This window comes from Mustelus asterias, unplaced genomic scaffold (genome assembly GCF_964213995.1).
Source record: "Mustelus asterias unplaced genomic scaffold, sMusAst1.hap1.1 HAP1_SCAFFOLD_2297, whole genome shotgun sequence".
NCBI classification, from domain to species: domain Eukaryota; kingdom Metazoa; phylum Chordata; class Chondrichthyes; order Carcharhiniformes; family Triakidae; genus Mustelus; species Mustelus asterias.
The window spans coordinates 34,979-59,039 of record NW_027592242.1 but is presented as its reverse complement, the minus strand read 5'-3'; the positions used below and the strand labels follow the sequence as shown (position 1 = coordinate 59,039).

Below are 24,061 nucleotides of genomic sequence, written 5' to 3'. Positions count from 1 at the left end.
CTGCCTCACAGCGCCAGGGACCCGGGTTCGATTCCCGGGGGCACGGTGACACAGTGGTTAGCGCTGCTGCCTCACAGCGCCAGGGACCCGGGTTCGATTCCCGGGGGCACGGTGACACAGTGGGTTAGTGCTGCTGCCTCACAGCGCCAGGGACCCGGGTTCGATTCCCGGGGGCACGGTGACACAGTGGTTAGCGCTGCTGCCTCACAGCGCCAGGGACCCGGGTTCGATTCCCGGGGGCACGGTGACACAGTGGTTAGCGCTGCTGCCTCACAGCGCCAGGGACCCGGGTTCGATTCCCGGGGCACGGTGACACAGTGGTTAGCGCTGCTGCCTCACAGCGCCAGGGACCCGGGTTCGATTCCCGGGGCACGGTGACACAGTGGTTAGCGCTGCTGCCTCACAGCGCCAGGGACCCGGGTTCGATTCCCGGGGGCATGGTGACACAGTGGTTAGCGCTGCTGCCTCACAGCGCCAGGGACCCGGGTTCGATTCCCGGGGGCACGGTGACACAGTGGTTAGCGCTGCTGCCTCACAGCACCAGGGACCTGGGTTCGATTCCCGGGGGCACGGTGGCACAGTGGTTAGCGCTGCTGCCTCACAGTGCCAGGGACCCGGGTTCGATTCCCGGGGGCACGGTGACACAGTGGTTAGCGCTGCTGCCTCACAGCGCCAGGGACCTGGGTTCCATTCCCGGGGGCACGGTGACACAGTGGTTAGCACTGCTACCTCACAGCGCCAGGGACCCGGCTTCGATTCCCGGGGGCACGGTGACACAGTGGTTAGCGCTGCTGCCTCACAGCGCCAGGGACCCGGGTTCGATTCCCGGGGGCACGGTGACACAGTGGTTAGCGCTGCTGCCTCACAGCGCCAGGGACCTGGGTTCGATTCCCGGGGGCACGGTGACACAGTGGTTAGCGCTGCTGCCTCACAGCGCCAGGGACCCGGGTTCGATTCCCGGGGCACGGTGACACAGTGGTTAGCGCTGCTGCCTCACAGCGCCAGGGACCCGGGTTCGATTCCCGGGGGCACGGTGACACAGTGGTTAGCGCTGCTGCCTCACAGCGCCAGGGACCCGGGTTCGATTCCCGGGGGCACGGTGACACAGTGGTTAGCGCTGCTGCCTCACAGCGCCAGGGACCCGGGTTCGATTCCCGGGGGCACGGTGACACAGTGGGTTAGTGCTGCTGCCTCACAGCGCCAGGGACCCGGGTTCGATTCCCGGGGGCACGGTGACACAGTGGTTAGCGCTGCTGCCTCACAGTGCCAGGGACCCGGGTTCGATTCCCGGGGGCACGGTGACACAGTGGTTAGCGCTGCTGCCTCACAGCGCCAGGGACCCGGTTCGATTCCTGGGGGCACGGTGGCACAGTGGTTAGCGCTGCTGCCTCACAGCGCCAGGGACCCGGGTTCGATTCCCGGGGGCACGGTGACACAGTGGTTAGCGCTGCTGCCTCACAGCGCCAGGGACCCGGGTTCCATTCCCGGGGGCACGGTGACACAGTGGTTAGCGCTGCTGCCTCACAGCGCCAGGGACCCTGGTTCGATTCCCGGGGGCACGGTGACACAGTGGTTAGCGCTGCTGCCTCACAGCGCCAGGGACCCGGGTTCGATTCCTGGGGGCACGGTGGCACAGTGGTTAGTGCTGCTGCCTCACAGCGCCAGGGACCCTGGTTCGATTCCCGGGGGCACGGTGACACAGTGGTTAGTGCTGCTGCCTCACAGCGCCAGGGACCCGGGTTCGATTCCCGGGGGCACGGTGACACAGTGGGTTAGCGCTGCTGCCTCACAGTGCCAGGGACCCGGGTTCGATTCCTGGCTCGGGTCACTGTCTGTGTGGAGTCTGCACATTCCCCCCGTGTCTGCGTGGGTTTCCTCCGGGTGCCCCGGTTTCCTCCCACAGCCCGAAAGATGTGCGGGTTAGGTGGATTGGCCATGCTAAATTGCCCCTCAGTGTCCAAAGATGTGCAGGTTAGGTGGATTGGCCATGCTAAATTATTCCTTGGTGTCCCAGGATGTGAAGGTTGGGGGGATTGGCTATGCTAAATTATTCCTTGGTGTCCCAGGATGTGTACGTTGGGTGGATTGGCCATGCTAAGTTGGGGGGATTGGCCATGCTAAGTTGGGGGGATTGGCCATGCTAGGTTGGGGGGATTGGCCATGCTAGGTTGGGGGGATTGGCCATGCTAGGTTGGGGGGATTGGCCATGCTAGGTTGGGAGGATTGGCCATGCTAGGTTGGGGGGATTGGCCATGCTCGGTTGGGAGAATTGTCCATGCTAGGTTGGGGGGATTGTCCATGCTAGGTTGGGAGGATTGGCCATGCTAAGTTGGGGGGATTGGCCATGCTAGGTTGGGGGGATTGGCCATGCTAGGTTGGGGGGATTGGCCATGCTAGGTTGGGGGGATTGGCCATGCTAGGTTGGGGGGATTGGCCATGCTAGGTTGGGGGGATTGGCCATGCTAAGTTGGGTGGATTGGCCATGCTAGGTTGGGGGGGATTGGCCATGCTAGGTTGGGGGGTATTGGCCATGCTAGGTTGGGGGGATTGGCCATGCTAGGTTGGGGGGATTGGCCATGCTAGGTTGGGGGGATTGGCCATGCTAGGTTGGGGGGATTGGCCATGCTAGGTTGGGTGGACTGACGGTGCTCCCTCAGTCCAAGGCTCCAATACAGCAGCAACGATGTGATTGAATGGGGGAGCAGACACGGGGAGTTGACTGGCTGAACCCTTGGTCCATTACTCTTGCTCTCGAGTACCTGGCAGATTTTAGATGCACCTCATCTTCCTCCTCATCGACAAATCCGTATTCCGGAAGCTTCCGGTGCCGCGACGCAAGGAAATTGAACATATCAAACGTTGACTTCCTGTGTGATAGAAAACAGAGTGTCAGACCCCCGTCCCGTCACCGTGCGGGGGAATCATAGACCCCCCCGTCCCATCACCGTGTGGGGGAATCACAGACCCCCGTCCCATCACCGTGTGGGGGAATCACAGACCCCCGTCCCGTCCCCGTGTGGGGGAATCACAGACCCCCCCGTCCCGTCACCGTGTGGGGGAGTCACAGACCCCCCCGTCCCGTCACCGTGTGGGGGAATCACAGACCCCCCCGTCCCGTCACCGTGTGGGGGAATCACAGACCCCCCCGTCCCGTCACCGTGTGGGGGAATCACAGACCCCCCGTCCCGTCACCGTGTGGGGGAATCACAGACCCCCGTCCCGTCCCCGTGTGGGGGAATCACAGACCCCCCCGTCCCGTCACCGTGTGGGGGAATCACAGACCCCCCCGTCCCGTCACCGTGTGGGGGAATCACAGACCCCCCCGTCCCGTCACCGTGTGGGGGAATCACAGACCCCCGTCACCGTGTGGGGGAATCACAGACCCCCGTCCCGTCACCGTGTGGGGGAATCACAGACCCCCCCGTCCCATCACCGTGTGGGGGAATCACAGACCCCCCCGTCCCGTGTGGGGGAATCAGACCCCCCCGTCCCATCACCGTGTGGGGGAATCACAGACCCCCGTCCCATCACCGTGTGGGGGAATCACAGACCTCCGTCCCGTCACCGTGTGGGGGAATCACAGACCCCCGTCCCGTCACCGTGTGGGGGAATCACAGACCCCCGTCCCGTCCCCGTGTGGGGGAATCACAGACCCCCGTCCCATCACCGTGTGGGGGAATCACAGACCCCCCCCGTCCCCGTGTGGGTGAATCACAGACCCCCCCGTCACCGTGTGGGGGAATCACAGACCCCCCCGTCCCATCACCGTGTGGGGGAATCACAGACCCCCCCGTCCCATCACCGTGTGGGGGAATCACAGACCCCCCCGTCCCCGTGTGGGTGAATCACAGACCCCCCCGTCACCGTGTGGGGGAATCACAGACCCCCCCGTCCCCGTGTGGGTGAATCACAGACCCCCCGTCACCGTGTGGGGGAATCACAGACCCCCCCCGTCCCGTGTGGGGGAATCACAGACGCCCCCGTCCCATCACCGTGTGGGAGAATCACAGACCCCCCCGTCCCGTCACCATGTGGGGGAATCACAGACCTCCGTCCCATCACCGTGTGGGGGAATCACAGACCCCCGTCCCGTCCCCGTGTGGGGGAATCACAGACCCCCGTCCCATCGCCGTGTGGGGGAATCACAGACCCCCCCGTCCCCGTGTGGGTGAATGACAGACCCCTGTCCCATCACCGTGTGGGGGAATCACAGACCCCCCCGTCACCGTGTGGGGGAATCACAGACACAGGAACGTAGGTTCACTCCTTACCTGCTGCCGACCTCAGCCCTGACACAGCCGTGTGGATTAATGGGGAGTTCGTCCACCTCTGCGTGTTTGTGAAAGCGAAACTTATACTTCCTGCAGTTCTTGGCTCCAGCCAGCTGCTCGACCAGGAAGAGAACGGCATCGTGCGTTAAACCGAGACACCGGGGACCGCTCATACCTGTAGCACACACAACAGCGAGGGAGAGACAGACATGGTGAGAAACCCAGAGCTGCACACAGCCAGGATCAGGAGGGGAGGGCTCGGCGGGTGGGGGAAGGAAGCTGGGGGGGGGTGGGGGTGGGAAGGAGAGCTCGGAGGGGGTGGGGGCGGAGAGAGGTAGGTCGGGGTTAACGAATAATCCGGAGTGTGTTTGTGTGTCTCTGTCCTGCAGTGATTGGTGTCTCTACAAAGCGTGAGTGAGAGGGGGGTTGTTTCTGTGTGTGAGAGTGTGACTGTGTGAGAGGGAGGTTGTTTCTGTGTGTGTGTGTGTGAGTGTGACTGTGTGAGAGGGAGGTTGTTTCTGTGTGTGAGAGTGTGACTGTGTGAGAGGGAGGTTGTTTCTGTGTGTGTGTGAGTGTGTGAGAGGGAGGTTGTTTCTGTGTGTGTGTGTGAGAGTGTGACTGTGTGAGAGGGAGGTTGTTTCTGTGTGTGTGTGAGTGTGACTGTGTGAGAGGGAGGTTGTTTCTGTGTGTGTGTGTGAGAGTGTGACTGTGTGAGAGGGAGGTTGTTTCTGTGTGTGTGTGAGTGTGACTGTGTGAGAGGGAGGTTGTTTCTGTGTGTGAGAGTGTGACTGTGTGAGAGGGAGGTTGTTTCTGTGTGTGTGAGTGTGACTGTGTGAGGGGGAGGTTGTTTCTGTGTGTGTGTGTGTGTGTGACTGTGTGAGAGGGAGGTTGTTTCTGTGTGTGTGTGAGTGTGACTGTGTGAGAGGGAGGTTGTTTCTGTGTGTGTGTGTGTGTGTGACTGTGTGAGAGGGAGGTTGTTTCTGTGTGTGTGTGAGTGTGACTGTGTGAGAGGGAGGTTGTTTCTGTGTGTGTGTGTGTGTGTGACTGTGTGAGAGGGAGGTTGTTTCTGTGTGTGAGAGTGTGACTGTGTGAGAGGGAGGTTGTTTCTGTGTGTGTGTGAGTGTGACTGTGTGAGAGGGAGGCTGTTTCCGTGTGTGTGTGAGTGTGACTGTGTGAGAGGGAGGTTGTTTCTGTGTGTGTGTGTGTGTGTGACTGTGTGAGAGGGAGGCTGTTTCTGTGTGTGAGAGTGTGACTGTGTGAGAGCGAGGTTGTTTCTGTGTGTGTGTGTGAGTGTGACTGTGTGAGAGGGAGGTTGTTTCTGTGTGTGTGTGTGAGTGTGACTGTGTGAGAGGGAGGTTGTTTCTGTGTGTGTGAGTGTGACTGTGTGAGAGGGAGGTTGTTTCTGTGTGTGTGTGTGAGTGTGACTGTGTGAGAGGGAGGTTGTTTCTGTGTGTGTGAGTGTGACTGTGTGAGAGGGAGGTTGTTTCTGTGTGTGTGTGTGTGACTGTGTGAGAGGGAGGTTGTTTCTGTGTGTGAGTGTGACTGTGTGAGAGGGAGATTGTTTCTGTGTGTGTGTGTGAGTGTGACTGTGTGAGAGGGAGGTTGTTTCTGTGTGTGTGAGTGTGACTGTGTGAGAGGGAGGTTGTTTCTGTGTGTGTGTGAGTGTGACTGTGTGAGAGGGAGGTTGTTTCTGTGTGTGTGAGTGTGACTGTGTGAGAGGGAGGTTGTTTCTGTGTGTGTGTGTGTGTGACTGTGTGAGAGGGAGGTTGTTTCTGTGTGTGTGTGAGTGTGACTGTGTGAGAGGGAGGTTGTTTCTGTGTGTGTGTGTGAGTGTGACTGTGTGAGAGGGAGGTTGTTTCTGTGTGTGTGAGTGTGACTGTGTGAGAGGGAGGTTGTTTCTGTGTGTGTGTGTGTGTGACTGTGTGAGAGGGAGGTTGTTTCTGTGTGTGAGCGTGACTGTGTGAGAGGGAGGTTGTTTCTGTGTGTGTGAGAGTGTGACTGTGTGAGAGGGAGGTTGTTTCTGTGTGTGTGTGAGCGTGACTGTGTGAGGGGGAGGTTGTTTCTGTGTGAGTGTGAGTGTGACTGTGTGAGAGGGAGGTTGTTTCTGTGTGTGTGTGAGTGTGACTGTGTGAGAGGGAGGTTGTTTCTGTGTGTGAGAGTGTGACTGTGTGAGAGGGAGGTTGTTTCTGTGTGTGTGTGAGTGTGACTGTGTGAGAGGGAGGTTGTTTCTGTGTGTGTGTGAGTGTGACTGTGTGAGAGGGAGGTTGTTTCTGTGTGTGAGTGACTGTGTGAGAGGGAGGTTGTTTCTGTGTGTGTGTGTGAGTGTGACTGTGTGAGAGGGAGGTTGTTTCTGTGTGTGTGTGAGTGTGACTGTGTGAGAGGGAGGTTGTTTCTGTGTGTGTGTGAGTGTGACTGTGTGAGAGGGAGGTTGTTTCTGTGTGTGTGTGAGTGTGACTGTGTGAGAGGGAGGTTGTTTCTGTGTGTGTGTGAGTGTGACTGTGTGAGAGGGAAGTTGTTTCTGTGTGTGTGTGTGACTGTGTGAGAGGGAGGTTGTTTCTGTGTGTGTGTGTGACTGTGTGAGAGGGAGGTTGTTTCTGTGTGTGTGAGTGACTGTGTGAGAGGGAGGTTGTTTCTGTGTGTGTGTGTGAGTGTGACTGTGTGAGAGGGAGGTTGTTTCTGTGTGTGTGTGTGACTGTGTGAGAGGGAGGTTGTTTCCGTGTGTGTGTGTGAGTGTGACTGTGTGAGAGGGAGGTTGTTTCTGTGTGTGTGTGTGACTGTGTGAGAGGGAGGTTGTTTCTGTGTGTGTGTGTGACTGTGTGAGAGGGAGGTTGTTTCTGTGTGTGTGTGTGAGCGTGACTGTGTGAGGGGGAGGTTGTTTCTGTGTGTGTGAGTGTGACTGTGTGAGAGGGAGGTTGTTTCTGTGTGTGTGTGAGTGTGACTGTGAGAGAGGGAGGTTGTTTCTGTGTGTGTGAGTGTGACTGTGTGAGAGGGAGATTGTTTCTGTGTGTGTGAGTGTGACTGTGTGAGAGGGAGGTTGTTTCTGTGTGTGTGTGAGTGTGACTGTGGGAGAGGGAGGTTGTTTCTGTGTGTGTGAGTGTGACTGTGTGAGAGGGAGGTTGTTTCTGTGTGTGTGTGAGTGTGACTGTGTGAGAGGGAGGTTGTTTCTGTGTGTGAGAGTGTGACTGTGTGAGAGGGAGGTTGTTTCTGTGTGTGAGTGTGACTGTGTGAGAGGGAGGTTGTTTCTGTGTGTGTGTGAGTGTGACTGTGTGAGAGGGAGGTTGTTTCTGTGTGTGTGTGTGACTGTGTGAGAGGGAGGTTGTTTCTGTGTGTGTGAGTGACTGTGTGAGAGGGAGGTTGTTTCTGTGTGTGTGTGTGAGTGTGACTGTGTGAGAGGGAGGTTGTTTCTGTGTGTGTGTGTGACTGTGTGAGAGGGAGGTTGTTTCCGTGTGTGTGTGTGAGTGTGACTGTGTGAGAGGGAGGTTGTTTCTGTGTGTGTGTGTGACTGTGTGAGAGGGAGGTTGTTTCTGTGTGTGTGTGTGACTGTGTGAGAGGGAGGTTGTTTCTGTGTGTGTGTGTGAGCGTGACTGTGTGAGGGGGAGGTTGTTTCTGTGTGTGTGAGTGTGACTGTGTGAGAGGGAGGTTGTTTCTGTGTGTGTGTGAGTGTGACTGTGAGAGAGGGAGGTTGTTTCTGTGTGTGTGAGTGTGACTGTGTGAGAGGGAGATTGTTTCTGTGTGTGTGAGTGTGACTGTGTGAGAGGGAGGTTGTTTCTGTGTGTGTGTGAGTGTGACTGTGTGAGAGGGAGGTTGTTTCTGTGTGTGTGTGAGTGTGACTGTGTGAGAGGGAGGTTGTTTCTGTGTGTGTGTGAGTGTGACTGTGTGAGAGGGAGGTTGTTTCTGTGTGTGTGTGAGTGTGACTGTGTGAGAGGGAGGTTGTTTCTGTGTGTGTGAGAGTGTGACTGTGTGAGAGGGAGGTTGTTTCTGTGTGTGTGTGAGCGTGACTGTGTGAGAGGGAGGTTGTTTCTGTGCGTGAGTGTGACTGTGTGAGAGGGAGGTTGTTTCTGTGTGTGTGAGAGTGTGACTGTGTGAGAGGGAGGTTGTTTCTGTGTGTGTGTGAGTGTGACTGTGTGAGAGGGAGGTTGTTTCTGTGTGTGTGTGAGTGTGACTGTGTGAGAGGGAGGTTGTTTCTGTGTGTGTGTGTGAGCGTGACTGTGTGAGAGGGAGGTTGTTTCTGTGTGTGTGTGTGTGACTGTGTGAGAGGGAGGTTGTTTCTGTGTGTGTGTGTGTGAGACTGTGTGAGAGGGAGGTTGTTTCTGTGTGTGTGTGAGTGTGACTGTGTGAGAGGGAGGTTGTTTCTGTGTGTGAGTGTGTGACAGTGTGAAAGGGAGGTTGTTTCTGTGTGTGAGAGTGTGACTGTGTGAGAGGGAGGTTGTTTCTGTGTGTGTGTGAGTGTGACTGTGTGAGAGAGAGGCTGTTTCTGTGTGTGTGAGTGTGACTGTGTGAGAGGGAGGTTGTTTCTGTGTGTGTGTGAGTGTGACTGTGTGAGAGGGAGGTTGTTTCTGTGTGTGTGTGAGTGTGACTGTGTGAGAGGGAGGTTGTTTCTGTGTGTGTGTGAGTGTGACTGTGTGAGAGGGAGGTTGTTTCTGTGTGTGTGTGAGTGTGACTGTGTGAGAGGGAGGTTGTTTCTGTGTGTGAGTGACTGTGTGAGAGGGAGGTTGTTTCTGTGTGTGTGTGAGTGTGACTGTGTGAGAGGGAGGTTGTTTCTGTGTGTGAGAGTGTGACTGTGTGAGAGGGAGGTTGTTTCTGTGTGTGTGTGTGAGTGTGACTGTGTGAGAGGGAGGTTGTTTCTGTGTGTGTGAGTGTGACTGTGTGAGAGGGAGGTTGTTTCTGTGTGTGTGTGTGAGTGTGACTGTGTGAGAGGGAGGTTGTTTCTGTGTGTGTGTGTGACTGTGTGAGAGGGAGGTTGTTTCTGTGTGTGTGTGTGACTGTGTGAGAGGGAGGTTGTTTCTGTGTGTGTGAGTGACTGTGTGAGAGGGAGGTTGTTTCTGTGTGTGTGTGTGAGTGTGACTGTGTGAGAGGGAGGTTGTTTCTGTGTGTGTGAGTGTGACTGTGTGAGAGGGAGGTTGTTTCCGTGTGTGTGTGTGAGTGTGACTGTGTGAGAGGGAGGTTGTTTCTGTGTGTGTGTGTGACTGTGTGAGAGGGAGGTTGTTTCTGTGTGTGTGTGTGACTGTGTGAGAGGGAGGTTGTTTCTGTGTGTGTGTGTGAGCGTGACTGTGTGAGGGGGAGGTTGTTTCTGTGTGTGTGAGTGTGACTGTGTGAGAGGGAGGTTGTTTCTGTGTGTGTGTGAGTGTGACTGTGAGAGAGGGAGGTTGTTTCTGTGTGTGTGAGTGTGACTGTGTGAGAGGGAGATTGTTTCTGTGTGTGTGAGTGTGACTGTGTGAGAGGGAGGTTGTTTCTGTGTGTGTGTGAGTGTGACTGTGGGAGAGGGAGGTTGTTTCTGTGTGTGTGAGTGTGACTGTGTGAGAGGGAGGTTGTTTCTGTGTGTGTGTGAGTGTGACTGTGTGAGAGGGAGGTTGTTTCTGTGTGTGAGAGTGTGACTGTGTGAGAGGGAGGTTGTTTCTGTGTGTGAGTGTGACTGTGTGAGAGGGAGGTTGTTTCTGTGTGTGTGTGACTGTGTGAGAGGGAGGTTGTTTCTGTGTGTGTGTGACTGTGTGAGAGGGAGGTTGTTTCTGTGTGTGTGTGTGTGACTGTGAGAGAGGGAGGTTGTTTCTGTGTGTGTGAGTGTGACTGTGTGAGAGGGAGGTTGTTTCTGTGTGTGTGTGAGTGTGACTGTGTGAGAGGGAGGTTGTTTCTGTGTGTGTGTGAGTGTGACTGTGTGAGAGGGAGGTTGTTTCTGTGTGTGTGTGAGTGTGACTGTGTGAGAGGGAGGTTGTTTCTGTGTGTGTGTGAGTGTGACTGTGTGAGAGGGAGGTTGTTTCTGTGTGTGTGTGAGTGTGACTGTGTGAGAGGGAGGTTGTTTCTGTGTGTGTGTGTGAGTGTGACTGTGTGAGAGGGAGGTTGTTTCTGTGTGTGTGTGAGTGTGACTGTGTGAGAGGGAGGTTGTTTCTGTGTGTGTGTGAGTGTGACTGTGTGAGAGGGAGGTTGTTTCTGTGTGTGAGAGTGTGACTGTGTGAGAGGGAGGTTGTTTCTGTGTGTGTGTGAGTGTGACTGTGTGAGAGGGAGGTTGTTTCTGTGTGTGTGTGACTGTGTGAGAGGGAGGTTGTTTCTGTGTGTGTGTGACTGTGTGAGAGGGAGTTTGTTTATGTGTGTGAGAGTGTGACGGTGTGAGGGGCAGTGCGATTACTCAGTGTGACTGTGTGAGGGGCAGTGCGATTACTCAGCGCGATTACTCAGTGTGACTGTGTGAGGGGCAGTGTGATTACTCAGTGCGATTACTCAGTGTGACTGTGTGAGGGGCAGTGCGATTACTCAGTGTGACTGTGTGAGGGGCAGTGCGATTACTCAGTGTGACTGTGTGAGGGGCAGTGCGATTACTCAGTGTGACTGTGTGAGAGGCAGTGCGATTACTCAGTGTGACTGTGTGAGAGGCAGTGCGATTACTCAGTGTGACTGTGTGAGGGGCAGTGTGATTACTCAGTGTGACTGTGTGAGGGGCAGTGCGATTACTCAGTGCGATTACTCAGTGTGACTGTGTGAGGGGCAGTGTGATTACTCAGTGTGACTGTGTGAGGGGCAGTGCGATTACTCAGTGTGATTACTCAGTGTGACTGTGTGAGGGGCAGTGCGATTACTCAGTGTGACTGTGTGAGGGGCAGTGCGATTACTCAGTGTGATTACTCAGTGTGACTGTGTGAGGGGCAGTGTGATTACTCAGTGTGACTGTGTGAGGGGCAGTGCGATTACTCAGTGTGATTACTCAGTGTGACTGTGTGAGGGGCAGTGCGATTACTCAGTGTGACTGTGTGAGGGGCAGTGCGATTACTCAGTGTGACTGTGTGAGGGGCAGTGTGATTACTCAGTGTGACTGTGTGAGGGGCAGTGCGATTACTCAGTGTGACTGTGTGAGGGGCAGTGCGATTACTCAGTGTGACTGTGTGAGGGGCAGTGCGATTACTCAGTGTGACTGTGTGAGGGGCAGTGCGATTACTCAGTGTGACTGTGTGAGGGGCAGTGCGATTACTCAGTGCGATTACTCAGTGTGACTGTGTGAGGGGCAGTGTGATTACTCAGTGCGATTACTCAGTGTGACTGTGTGAGGGGCAGTGCGATTACTCAGTGTGACTGTGTGAGGGGCAGTGCGATTACTCAGTGCGATTTCTCAGTGCGATTACTCAGTGTGACTGTGTGAGGGGCAGTGCGATTACTCAGTGTGACTGTGTGAGGGGCAGTGCGATTACTCAGTGACTGTGTGAGGGGCAGTGTGATTACTCAGTGTGATTACTCAGTGTGAATGTGTGAGGGGCAGTGCGATTACTCAGTGTGACTGTGTGAGGGGCAGTGCGATTACTCAGTGCGATTTCTCAGTGCGATTACTCAGTGTGACTGTGTGAGGGGCAGTGTGATTACTCAGTGTGACTGTGTGAGGGGCAGTGTGATTACTCAGTGTGACTGTGTGAGGGGCAGTGCGATTACTCAGTGTGACTGTGTGAGGGGCAGTGCGATTTCTCAGTGCGATTACTCAGTGTGACTGTGTGAGGGGCAGTGTGATTACTCAGTGTGACTGTGTGAGGGGCAGTGCGATTACTCAGTGTGATTACTCAGTGTGACTGTGTGAGGGGCAGTGTGATTACTCAGTGCGATTACTCAGTGTGACTGTGTGAGGGGCAGTGCGATTACTCAGTGTGACTGTGTGAGGGGCAGTGCGATTACTCAGTGTGACTGTGTGAGGGGCAGTGCGATTACTCAGTGTGATTACTCAGTGTGACTGTGTGAGGGGCAGTGTGATTACTCAGCGCGATTACTCAGTGTGACTGTGTGAGGGGCAGTGTGATTACTCAGTGTGACTGTGTGAGGGGCAGTGCGATTACTCAGTGTGACAGTGTGAGGGGCAGTGCGATTACTCAGTGTGACTGTGTGAGGGGCAGTGTGATTACTCAGTGTGACTGTGTGAGGGGCAGTGCGATTACTCAGTGTGACTGTGTGAGGGGCAGTGCGATTACTCAGTGTGACTGTGTGAGGGGCAGTGCGATTACTCAGTGTGACTGTGTGAGGGGCAGTGCGATTACTCAGTGCGATTACTCAGTGTGACTGTGTGAGGGGCAGTGTGATTACTCAGTGCGATTACTCAGTGTGACTGTGTGAGGGGCAGTGCGATTACTCAGTGTGACTGTGTGAGGGGCAGTGCGATTACTCAGTGCGATTTCTCAGTGCGATTACTCAGTGTGACTGTGTGAGGGGCAGTGCGATTACTCAGTGTGACTGTGTGAGGGGCAGTGCGATTACTCAGTGACTGTGTGAGGGGCAGTGTGATTACTCAGTGTGATTACTCAGTGTGAATGTGTGAGGGGCAGTGCGATTACTCAGTGTGACTGTGTGAGGGGCAGTGCGATTACTCAGTGCGATTTCTCAGTGCGATTACTCAGTGTGACTGTGTGAGGGGCAGTGTGATTACTCAGTGTGACTGTGTGAGGGGCAGTGCGATTACTCAGTGTGATTACTCAGTGTGACTGTGTGAGGGGCAGTGTGATTACTCAGTGCGATTACTCAGTGTGACTGTGTGAGGGGCAGTGCGATTACTCAGTGTGACTGTGTGAGGGGCAGTGCGATTACTCAGTGTGACTGTGTGAGGGGCAGTGCGATTACTCAGTGTGATTACTCAGTGTGACTGTGTGAGGGGCAGTGTGATTACTCAGTGCGATTACTCAGTGACTGTGTGAGGGGCAGTGTGATTACTCAGTGCGATTACTCAGTGACTGTGTGAGGGGCAGTGCGATTACTCAGTGTGACTGTGTGAGGGGCAGTGTGATTACTCAGTGCGATTACTCAGTGTGACTGTGTGAGGGGCAGTGTGATTACTCAGTGCGATTACTCAGTGTGACTGTGTGAGGGGCAGTGCGATTACTCTGTGCGATTACTCAGTGTGACTGTGTGAGGGGCAGTGCGATTACTCAGTGTGACTGTGTGAGGGGCAGTGCGATTACTCAGTGTGACTGTGTGAGGGGCAGTGCGATTACTCAGTGTGACTGTGTGAGGGGCAGTGCGATTACTCAGTGTGACTGTGTGAGGGGCAGTGCGATTACTCAGTGTGACTGTGTGAGGGGCAGTGCGATTTCTCAGTGTGACTGTGTGAGGGGCAGTGCGATTACTCAGTGAGACTGTGTGAGGGGCAGTGCGATTACTCAGTGTGACTGTGTGAGGGGCAGTGCGATTACTCAGTGTGACTGTGTGAGGGGCAGTGTGATTACTCAGTGTGACTGTGTGAGGGGCAGTGCGATTACTCAGTGCGATTACTCTGTGCGATTACTCAGTGTGACTGTGTGAGGGGCAGTGCGATTACTCAGTGTGACTGTGTGAGGGGCAGTGTGATTACTCAGTGTGAATGTGTGAGGGGCAGTGCGATTACTCAGTGTGACTGTGTGAGGGGCAGTGTGATTACTCAGTGCGATTACTCAGTGTGACTGTGTGAGGGGCAGTGCGATTACTCAGTGTGACTGTGTGAGGGGCAGTGCGATTACTCAGTGTGACTGTGTGAGGGGCAGTGCGATTACTCAGTGTGACTGTGTGAGGGGCAGTGCGATTACTCAGTGTGACTGTGTGAGGGGCAGTGTGATTACTCAGTGCGATTACTCAGTGTGACTGTGTGAGGGGCAGTGCGATTACTCAGTGTGACTGTGTGAGGGGCAGTGCGATTACTCAGTGTGACTGTGTGAGGGGCAGTGTGATTACTCAGTGCGATTACTCAGTGTGACTGTGTGAGGGGCAGTGCGATTACTCAGTGTGACTGTGTGAGGGGCAGTGCGATTACTCAGTGTGACTGTGTGAGGGGCAGTGTGATTACTCAGTGCGATTACTCAGTGTGACTGTGTGAGGGGCAGTGCGATTACTCAGTGTGACTGTGTGAGGGGCAGTGTGATTACTCAGTGCGATTACTCAGTGTGACTGTGTGAGGGGCAGTGCGATTACTCTGTGCGATTACTCAGTGTGACTGTGTGAGGGGCAGTGCGATTACTCAGTGTGACTGTGTGAGGGGCAGTGCGATTACTCAGTGTGACTGTGTGAGGGGCAGTGCGATTACTCAGTGTGACTGTGTGAGGGGCAGTGCGATTACTCAGTGTGACTGTGTGAGGGGCAGTGTGATTACTCAGTGTGACTGTGTGAGGGGCAGTGTGATTACTCAGTGTGACTGTGTGAGGGGCAGTGTGATTACTCAGTGTGACTGTGTGAGGGGCAGTGCGATTACTCAGTGTGACTGTGTGAGGGGCAGTGCGATTACTCAGTGTGACTGTGTGAGGGGCAGTGCGATTACTCAGTGTGACTGTGTGAGGGGCAGTGCGATTACTCAGTGTGACTGTGTGAGGGGCAGTGCGATTACTCAGTGTGACAGTGTGAGGGGCAGTGCGATTACTCAGTGTGACTGTGTGAGGGGCAGTGTGATTACTCAGTGTGACTGTGTGAGGGGCAGTGCGATTACTCAGTGTGACTGTGTGTGGGGCAGTGTGATTACTCAGTGACTGTGTGAGGGGCAGTGCGATTACTCAGTGTGACTGTGTGAGGGGCAGTGCGATTACTCAGTGTGACTGTGTGAGGGGCAGTGCGATTACTCAGTGTGATTACTCAGCGCGATTACTCAGTGTGACTGTGTGAGGGGCAGTGTGATTACTCAGTGTGACTGTGTGAGGGGCAGTGTGATTACTCAGTGTGACTGTGTGAGAGGGAGGTTGTTTCTGTGTGTGTGTGACTGTGTGAGAGGGAGTTTGTTTATGTGTGTGAGAGTGTGACGGTGTGAGGGGCAGTGCGATTACTCAGTGTGATTACTCAGTGTGACTGTGTGAGGGGCAGTGCGATTACTCAGTGTGATTACTCAGTGTGACTGTGTGAGGGGCAGTGCGATTACTCAGTGTGACTGTGTGAGGGGCAGTGCGATTACTCAGTGTGACTGTGTGAGGGGCAGTGCGATTACTCAGTGTGACTGTGTGAGGGGCAGTGCGATTACTCAGTGTGACGGTGTGAGGGGCAGTGCGATTACTCAGTGTGACTGTGTGAGGGGCAGTGTGATTACTCAGTGCGATTACTCAGTGTGACTGTGTGAGGGGCAGTGTGATTACTCAGCGCGATTACTCAGTGTGACTGTGTGAGGGGCAGTGCGATTACTCAGTGTGACTGTGTGAGGGGCAGTGCGATTACTCAGTGTGACTGTGTGAGGGGCAGTGCGATTACTCAGTGCGATTTCTCAGTGCGATTACTCAGTGTGACTGTGTGAGGGGCAGTGTGATTACTCAGTGTGACTGTGTGAGGGGCAGTGCGATTACTCAGTGCGATTACTCAGTGTGACTGTGTGAGGGGCAGTGCGATTACTCAGTGTGACTGTGTGAGGGGCAGTGCGATTACTCAGTGTGACTGTGTGAGGGGCAGTGCGATTTCTCAGTGCGATTACTCAGTGTGACTGTGTGAGGGGCAGTGTGATTACTCAGTGTGACTGTGTGAGGGGCAGTGCGATTACTCAGTGTGACTGTGTGAGGGGCAGTGCGATTACTCAGTGTGACTGTGTGAGGGGCAGTGTGATTACTCAGTGTGACTGTGTGAGGGGCAGTGTGATTACTCAGTGTGACTGTGTGAGGGGCAGTGTGATTACTCAGTGTGACTGTGTGAGGGGCAGTGCGATTACTCAGTGTGACTGTGTGAGGGGCAGTGCGATTACTCAGTGTGACTGTGTGAGGGGCAGTGCGATTTCTCAGCGCGATTACTCAGTGTGACTGTGTGAGGGGCAGTGTGATTACTCAGTGTGACTGTGTGAGGGGCAGTGTGATTACTCAGTGTGACTGTGTGAGGGGCAGTGCGATTACTCAGTGTGACTGTGTGAGGGGCAGTGCGATTACTCAGTGCGATTACTCAGTGTGACTGTGTGAGGGGCAGTGCGATTACTCAGTGTGACTGTGTGAGGGGCAGTGTGATTACTCAGTGTGACTGTGTGAGGGGCAGTGCGATTACTCAGTGTGATTACTCAGTGCGATTACTCAGTGTGACTGTGTGAGGGGCAGTGCGATTACTCAGTGTGACTGTGTGAGGGGCAGTGCGATTACTCAGTGTGATTACTCAGTGTGACTGTGTGAGGGGCAGTGTGATTACTCAGTGTGACTGTGTGAGGGGCAGTGTGATTACTCAGTGCGATTACTCAGTGTGACTGTGTGAGGGGCAGTGCGATTACTCAGTGTGACTGTGTGAGGGGCAGTGCGATTACTCAGTGTGACTGTGTGAGGGGCAGTGCGATTACTCAGTGTGACTGTGTGAGGGGCAGTGCGATTACTCAGTGTGATTACTCAGTGTGACTGTGTGAGGGGCAGTGTGATTACTCAGTGTGACTGTGTGAGGGGCAGTGTGATTACTCAGTGCGATTACTCAGTGTGACTGTGTGAGGGGCAGTGCGATTACTCAGTGTGACTGTGTGAGGGGCAGTGCGATTACTCAGTGTGACTGTGTGAGGGGCAGTGCGATTACTCAGTGTGATTACTCAGTGTGACTGTGTGAGGGGCAGTGTGATTACTCAGTGCGATTACTCAGTGACTGTGTGAGGGGCAGTGTGATTACTCAGTGCGATTACTCAGTGACTGTGTGAGGGGCAGTGCGATTACTCAGTGTGACTGTGTGAGGGGCAGTGCGATTACTCAGTGTGACTGTGTGAGGGGCAGTGTGATTACTCAGTGCGATTACTCAGTGTGACTGTGTGAGGGGCAGTGCGATTACTCAGTGTGACTGTGTGAGGGGCAGTGTGATTACTCAGTGCGATTACTCAGTGTGACTGTGTGAGGGGCAGTGCGATTACTCTGTGCGATTACTCAGTGTGACTGTGTGAGGGGCAGTGCGATTACTCAGTGTGACTGTGTGAGGGGCAGTGCGATTACTCAGTGTGACTGTGTGAGGGGCAGTGTGATTACTCAGTGTGACAGTGTGAGGGGCAGTGCGATTACTCAGTGTGACTGTGTGAGGGGCAGTGCGATTACTCAGTGTGATTACTCAGTGAGACTGTGTGAGGGGCAGTGCGATTACTCAGTGTGACTGTGTGAGGGGCAGTGCGATTACTCAGTGTGATTACTCAGTGAGACTGTGTGAGGGGCAGTGCGATTACTCAGTGTGACTGTGTGAGGGGCAGTGTGATTACTCAGTGTGACTGTGTGAGGGGCAGTGCGATTACTCAGTGTGATTACTCAGTGTGATTACTCAGTGTGACTGTGTGAGGGGCAGTGTGATTACTCAGTGTGACTGTGTGAGGGGCAGTGCGATTACTCAGTGTGACTGTGTGAGGGGCAGTGCGATTACTCAGTGTGACTGTGTGAGGGGCAGTGCGATTACTCTGTGCGATTACTCAGTGTGACTGTGTGAGGGGCAGTGCGATTACTCAGTGTGACTGTGTGAGGGGCAGTGCGATTACTCAGTGCGATTACTCAGTGTGACTGTGTGAGGGGCAGTGCGATTACTCAGTGTGACTGTGTGAGGGGCAGTGCGATTACTCAGTGTGACTGTGTGAGGGGCAGTGCGATTACTCAGTGTGACTGTGTGAGGGGCAGTGCGATTACTCAGTGTGACTGTGTGAGGGGCAGTGCGATTACTCAGTGCGATTACTCAGTGTGACTGTGTGAGGGGCAGTGTGATTACTCAGTGTGATTACTCTGTGCGATTACTCAGTGTGACTGTGTGAGGGGCAGTGTGATTACTCTGTGCGATTACTCAGTGTGACAGTGTGAGGGGCAGTGTGATTACTCAGTGTGACTGTGTGAGGGGCAGTGTGATTACTCAGTGTGATTACTCTGTGCGATTACTCAGTGTGACTGTGTGAGGGGCAGTGTGATTACTCTGTGCGATTACTCAGTGTGACTGTGTGAGGGGCAGTGCGATTACTCAGTGTGACTGTGTGAGGGGCAGTGTGATTACTCAGTGTGATTACTCTGTGCGATTACTCAGTGTGACTGTGTGAGGGGCAGTGTGATTACTCTGTGCGATTACTCAGTGTGACAGTGTGAGGGGCAGTGTGATTACTCTGTGCGATTACTCAGTGTGACAGTGTGAGGGGCAGTGTGATTACTCAGTGACTGTGTGAGGGGCAGTGTGATTACTCAGTGCGATTACTCAGTGACTGTGTGAGGGGCAGTGTGATTACTCAGTGCGATTACTCAGTGTGACTGTGTGAGGGGCAGTGCGATTACTCAGTGTGACTGTGTGAGGGGCAGTGCGATTACTCAGTGCGATTACTCAGTGTGACTGTGTGAGGGGCAGTGCGATTACTCAGTGTGACTGTGTGAGGGGCAGTGCGATTACTCAGTGTGACTGTGTGAGGGGCAGTGCGATTACTCAGTGTGACTGTGTGAGGGGCAGTGCGATTACTCAGTGACTGTGTGAGGGGCAGTGCGATTACTCAGTGTGACTGTGTGGGGGGCAGTGCGATTACTCAGTGTGATTACTCAGTGTGACTGTGTGAGGGGCAGTGTGATTACTCAGTGTGACTGTGTGAGGGGCAGTGCGATTACTCAGTGTGACTGTGTGAGGGGCAGTGCGATTACTCAGTGTGATTACTCAGTGTGACTGTGTGAGGGGCAGTGTGATTACTCAGTGTGACTGTGTGAGGGGCAGTGCGATTACTCAGTGTGATTACTCAGTGTGACTGTGTGAGGGGCAGTGTGATTACTCAGTGTGATTACTCTGTGCGATTACTCAGTGTGACTGTGTGAGGGGCAGTGTGATTACTCTGTGCGATTACTCAGTGTGACAGTGTGAGGGGCAGTGTGATTACTCAGTGTGACTGTGTGAGGGGCAGTGTGATTACTCAGTGTGATTACTCTGTGCGATTACTCAGTGTGACTGTGTGAGGGGCAGTGTGATTACTCTGTGCGATTACTCAGTGTGACTGTGTGAGGGGCAGTGCGATTACTCAGTGTGACTGTGTGAGGGGCAGTGTGATTACTCAGTGCGATTACTCAGTGTGACTGTGTGAGGGGCAGTGCGATTACTCAGTGTGACTGTGTGAGGGGCAGTGTGATTACTCAGTGCGATTACTCAGTGTGACTGTGTGAGGGGCAGTGCGATTACTCTGTGCGATTACTCAGTGTGACTGTGTGAGGGGCAGTGCGATTACTCAGTGTGACTGTGTGAGGGGCAGTGCGATTACTCAGTGTGACTGTGTGAGGGGCAGTGTGATTACTCAGTGTGACAGTGTGAGGGGCAGTGCGATTACTCAGTGTGACTGTGTGAGGGGCAGTGCGATTACTCAGTGTGACTGTGTGAGGGGCAGTGTGATTACTCAGTGTGACTGTGTGAGGGGCAGTGCGATTACTCAGTGTGATTACTCAGTGTGATTACTCAGTGTGACTGTGTGAGGGGCAGTGTGATTACTCAGTGTGACTGTGTGAGGGGCAGTGCGATTACTCAGTGTGACTGTGTGAGGGGCAGTGCGATTACTCAGTGTGACTGTGTGAGGGGCAGTGCGATTACTCTGTGCGATTACTCAGTGTGACTGTGTGAGGGGCAGTGCGATTACTCAGTGTGACTGTGTGAGGGGCAGTGCGATTACTCAGTGCGATTACTCAGTGTGACTGTGTGAGGGGCAGTGCGATTACTCAGTGTGACTGTGTGAGGGGCAGTGCGATTACTCAGTGTGACTGTGTGAGGGGCAGTGCGATTACTCAGTGTGACTGTGTGAGGGGCAGTGCGATTACTCAGTGTGACTGTGTGAGGGGCAGTGCGATTACTCAGTGCGATTACTCAGTGTGACTGTGTGAGGGGCAGTGTGATTACTCAGTGTGATTACTCTGTGCGATTACTCAGTGTGACTGTGTGAGGGGCAGTGTGATTACTCTGTGCGATTACTCAGTGTGACAGTGTGAGGGGCAGTGTGATTACTCAGTGTGACTGTGTGAGGGGCAGTGTGATTACTCAGTGTGATTACTCTGTGCGATTACTCAGTGTGACTGTGTGAGGGGCAGTGTGATTACTCTGTGCGATTACTCAGTGTGACTGTGTGAGGGGCAGTGCGATTACTCAGTGTGACTGTGTGAGGGGCAGTGTGATTACTCAGTGTGATTACTCTGTGCGATTACTCAGTGTGACTGTGTGAGGGGCAGTGTGATTACTCTGTGCGATTACTCAGTGTGACAGTGTGAGGGGCAGTGTGATTACTCTGTGCGATTACTCAGTGTGACAGTGTGAGGGGCAGTGTGATTACTCAGTGACTGTGTGAGGGGCAGTGTGATTACTCAGTGCGATTACTCAGTGACTGTGTGAGGGGCAGTGTGATTACTCAGTGCGATTACTCAGTGTGACTGTGTGAGGGGCAGTGCGATTACTCAGTGTGACTGTGTGAGGGGCAGTGCGATTACTCAGTGCGATTACTCAGTGTGACTGTGTGAGGGGCAGTGCGATTACTCAGTGTGACTGTGTGAGGGGCAGTGCGATTACTCAGTGTGACTGTGTGAGGGGCAGTGCGATTACTCAGTGTGACTGTGTGAGGGGCAGTGCGATTACTCAGTGACTGTGTGAGGGGCAGTGCGATTACTCAGTGTGACTGTGTGGGGGGCAGTGCGATTACTCAGTGTGATTACTCAGTGTGACTGTGTGAGGGGCAGTGTGATTACTCAGTGTGACTGTGTGAGGGGCAGTGCGATTACTCAGTGTGACTGTGTGAGGGGCAGTGCGATTACTCAGTGTGATTACTCAGTGTGACTGTGTGAGGGGCAGTGTGATTACTCAGTGTGACTGTGTGAGGGGCAGTGCGATTACTCAGTGTGATTACTCAGTGTGACTGTGTGAGGGGCAGTGTGATTACTCAGTGTGATTACTCTGTGCGATTACTCAGTGTGACTGTGTGAGGGGCAGTGTGATTACTCTGTGCGATTACTCAGTGTGACAGTGTGAGGGGCAGTGTGATTACTCAGTGTGACTGTGTGAGGGGCAGTGTGATTACTCAGTGTGATTACTCTGTGCGATTACTCAGTGTGACTGTGTGAGGGGCAGTGTGATTACTCTGTGCGATTACTCAGTGTGACTGTGTGAGGGGCAGTGCGATTACTCAGTGTGACTGTGTGAGGGGCAGTGTGATTACTCAGTGTGATTACTCTGTGCGATTACTCAGTGTGACTGTGTGAGGGGCAGTGTGATTACTCTGTGCGATTACTCAGTGTGACAGTGTGAGGGGCAGTGTGATTACTCTGTGCGATTACTCAGTGTGACAGTGTGAGGGGCAGTGTGATTACTCAGTGACTGTGTGAGGGGCAGTGTGATTACTCAGTGCGATTACTCAGTGACTGTGTGAGGGGCAGTGTGATTACTCAGTGCGATTACTCAGTGTGACTGTGTGAGGGGCAGTGCGATTACTCAGTGTGACTGTGTGAGGGGCAGTGCGATTACTCAGTGCGATTACTCAGTGTGACTGTGTGAGGGGCAGTGCGATTACTCAGTGTGACTGTGTGAGGGGCAGTGCGATTACTCAGTGTGACTGTGTGAGGGGCAGTGCGATTACTCAGTGTGACTGTGTGAGGGGCAGTGCGATTACTCAGTGACTGTGTGAGGGGCAGTGCGATTACTCAGTGTGACTGTGTGGGGGGCAGTGCGATTACTCAGTGTGATTACTCAGTGTGACTGTGTGAGGGGCAGTGTGATTACTCAGTGTGACTGTGTGAGGGGCAGTGCGATTACTCAGTGTGACTGTGTGAGGGGCAGTGCGATTACTCAGTGACTGTGTGAGGGGCAGTGCGATTACTCAGTGTGATTACTCAGTGTGACTGTGTGAGGGGCAGTGTGATTACTCAGTGTGACTGTGTGAGGGGCAGTGCGATTACTCAGTGCGATTACTCAGTGTGACTGTGTGAGGGGCAGTGCGATTACTCAGTGACTGTGTGAGGGGCAGTGCGATTACTCAGTGCGATTACTCAGTGTGACTGTGTGAGGGGCAGTGTGATTACTCTGTGCGATTACTCAGTGTGACTGTGTGAGGGGCAGTGCGATTACTCAGTGTGACTGTGTGAGGGGCAGTGCGATTACTCAGTGTGACTGTGTGAGGGGCAGTGTGATTACTCAGTGTGACTGTGTGAGGGGCAGTGCGATTACTCAGTGACTGTGTGAGGGGCAGTGTGATTACTCAGTGACTGTGTGAGGGGCAGTGCGATTACTCAGTGACTGTGTGAGGGGCAGTGCGATTACTCAGTGACTGTGTGAGGGGCAGTGCGATTACTCAGTGACTGTGTGAGGGGCAGTGCGATTACTCAGTGCGATTACTCAGTGTGACTGTGTGAGGGGCAGTGTGATTACTCTGTGCGATTACTCAGTGTGACTGTGTGAGGGGCAGTGTGATTACTCAGTGTGACTGTGTGAGGGGCAGTGTGATTACTCAGTGTGATTACTCTGTGCGATTACTCAGTGTGACTGTGTGGGGGCAGTGTGATTACTCTGTGCGATTACTCAGTGTGACTGTGTGAGGGGCAGTGTGATTACTCTGTGCGATTACTCAGTGTGACTGTGTGAGGGGCAGTGCGATTACTCAGTGTGACTGTGTGAGGGGCAGTGTGATTACTCAGTGCGATTACTCAGTGTGACTGTGTGAGGGGCAGTGCGATTACTCAGTGTGACTGTGTGAGGGGCAGTGTGATTACTCAGTGTGACTGTGTGAGGGGCAGTGTGATTACTCAGTGTGACTGTGTGAGGGGCAGTGTGATTACTCAGTGTGACTGTGTGAGGGGCAGTGTGATTACTCAGTGTGACTGTGTGAGGGGCAGTGTGATTACTCAGTGTGACTGTGTGAGGGGCAGTGCGATTACTCAGTGTGACTGTGTGAGGGGCAGTGCGATTACTCAGTGTGACTGTGTGAGGGGCAGTGTGATTACTCAGTGTGACTGTGTGAGGGGCAGTGTGATTACTCAGTGTGACTGTGTGAGGGGCAGTGCGATTACTCAGTGTGACTGTGTGAGGGGCAGTGTGATTACTCAGTGTGACTGTGTGAGGGGCAGTGCGATTACTCAGTGTGACTGTGTGAGGGGCAGTGCGATTACTCAGTGTGACTGTGTGAGGGGCAGTGCGATTACTCAGTGTGACTGTGTGAGGGGCAGTGCGATTACTCAGTGCGATTACTCAGTGTGACTGTGTGAGGGGCAGTGTGATTACTCAGTGTGACTGTGTGAGGGGCAGTGCGATTACTCAGTGTGACTGTGTGAGGGGCAGTGCGATTACTCAGTGTGACTGTGTGGGGGGCAGTGCGATTACTCAGTGTGACTGTGTGAGGGGCAGTGCGATTACTCAGTGTGACTGTGTGAGGGGCAGTGTGATTACTCAGTGTGACTGTGTGAGGGGCAGTGCGATTACTCAGTGTGACTGTGTGAGGGGCAGTGCGATTACTCAGTGTGACTGTGTGAGGGGCAGTGCGATTACTCAGTGTGACTGTGTGAGGGGCAGTGTGATTACTCAGTGTGATTACTCAGTGTGATTACTCAGTGTGACTGTGTGAGGGGCAGTGTGATTACTCAGTGTGATTACTCAGTGTGATTACTCAGTGTGACTGTGTGAGGGGCAGTGTGATTACTCAGTGTGACTGTGTGAGGGGCAGTGTGATTACTCAGTGTGATTACTCAGTGTGATTACTCAGTGTGACTGTGTGAGGG

General features: G+C 53.9%; 1 protein-coding gene across 1 annotated transcript in view; it reads right to left on the bottom strand.

Annotated features, from left to right (window-relative positions):
- Nucleotides 1-2,739: 2,739 nt before the first annotated feature.
- LOC144489541 (uncharacterized) overlaps nucleotides 2,740-24,061 on the bottom strand; it is a 54,214-nt gene continuing 32,892 nt past the window's right edge. The window contains exons 8-9 of the mRNA XM_078207409.1: nucleotides 4,272-4,446; nucleotides 2,740-2,867 (exon numbers count right to left, since the gene is read on the bottom strand). The gene's annotated coding sequence lies outside the window, so the exon portion shown is untranslated. The remainder of the gene's footprint in view (nucleotides 2,868-4,271; nucleotides 4,447-24,061) is intronic.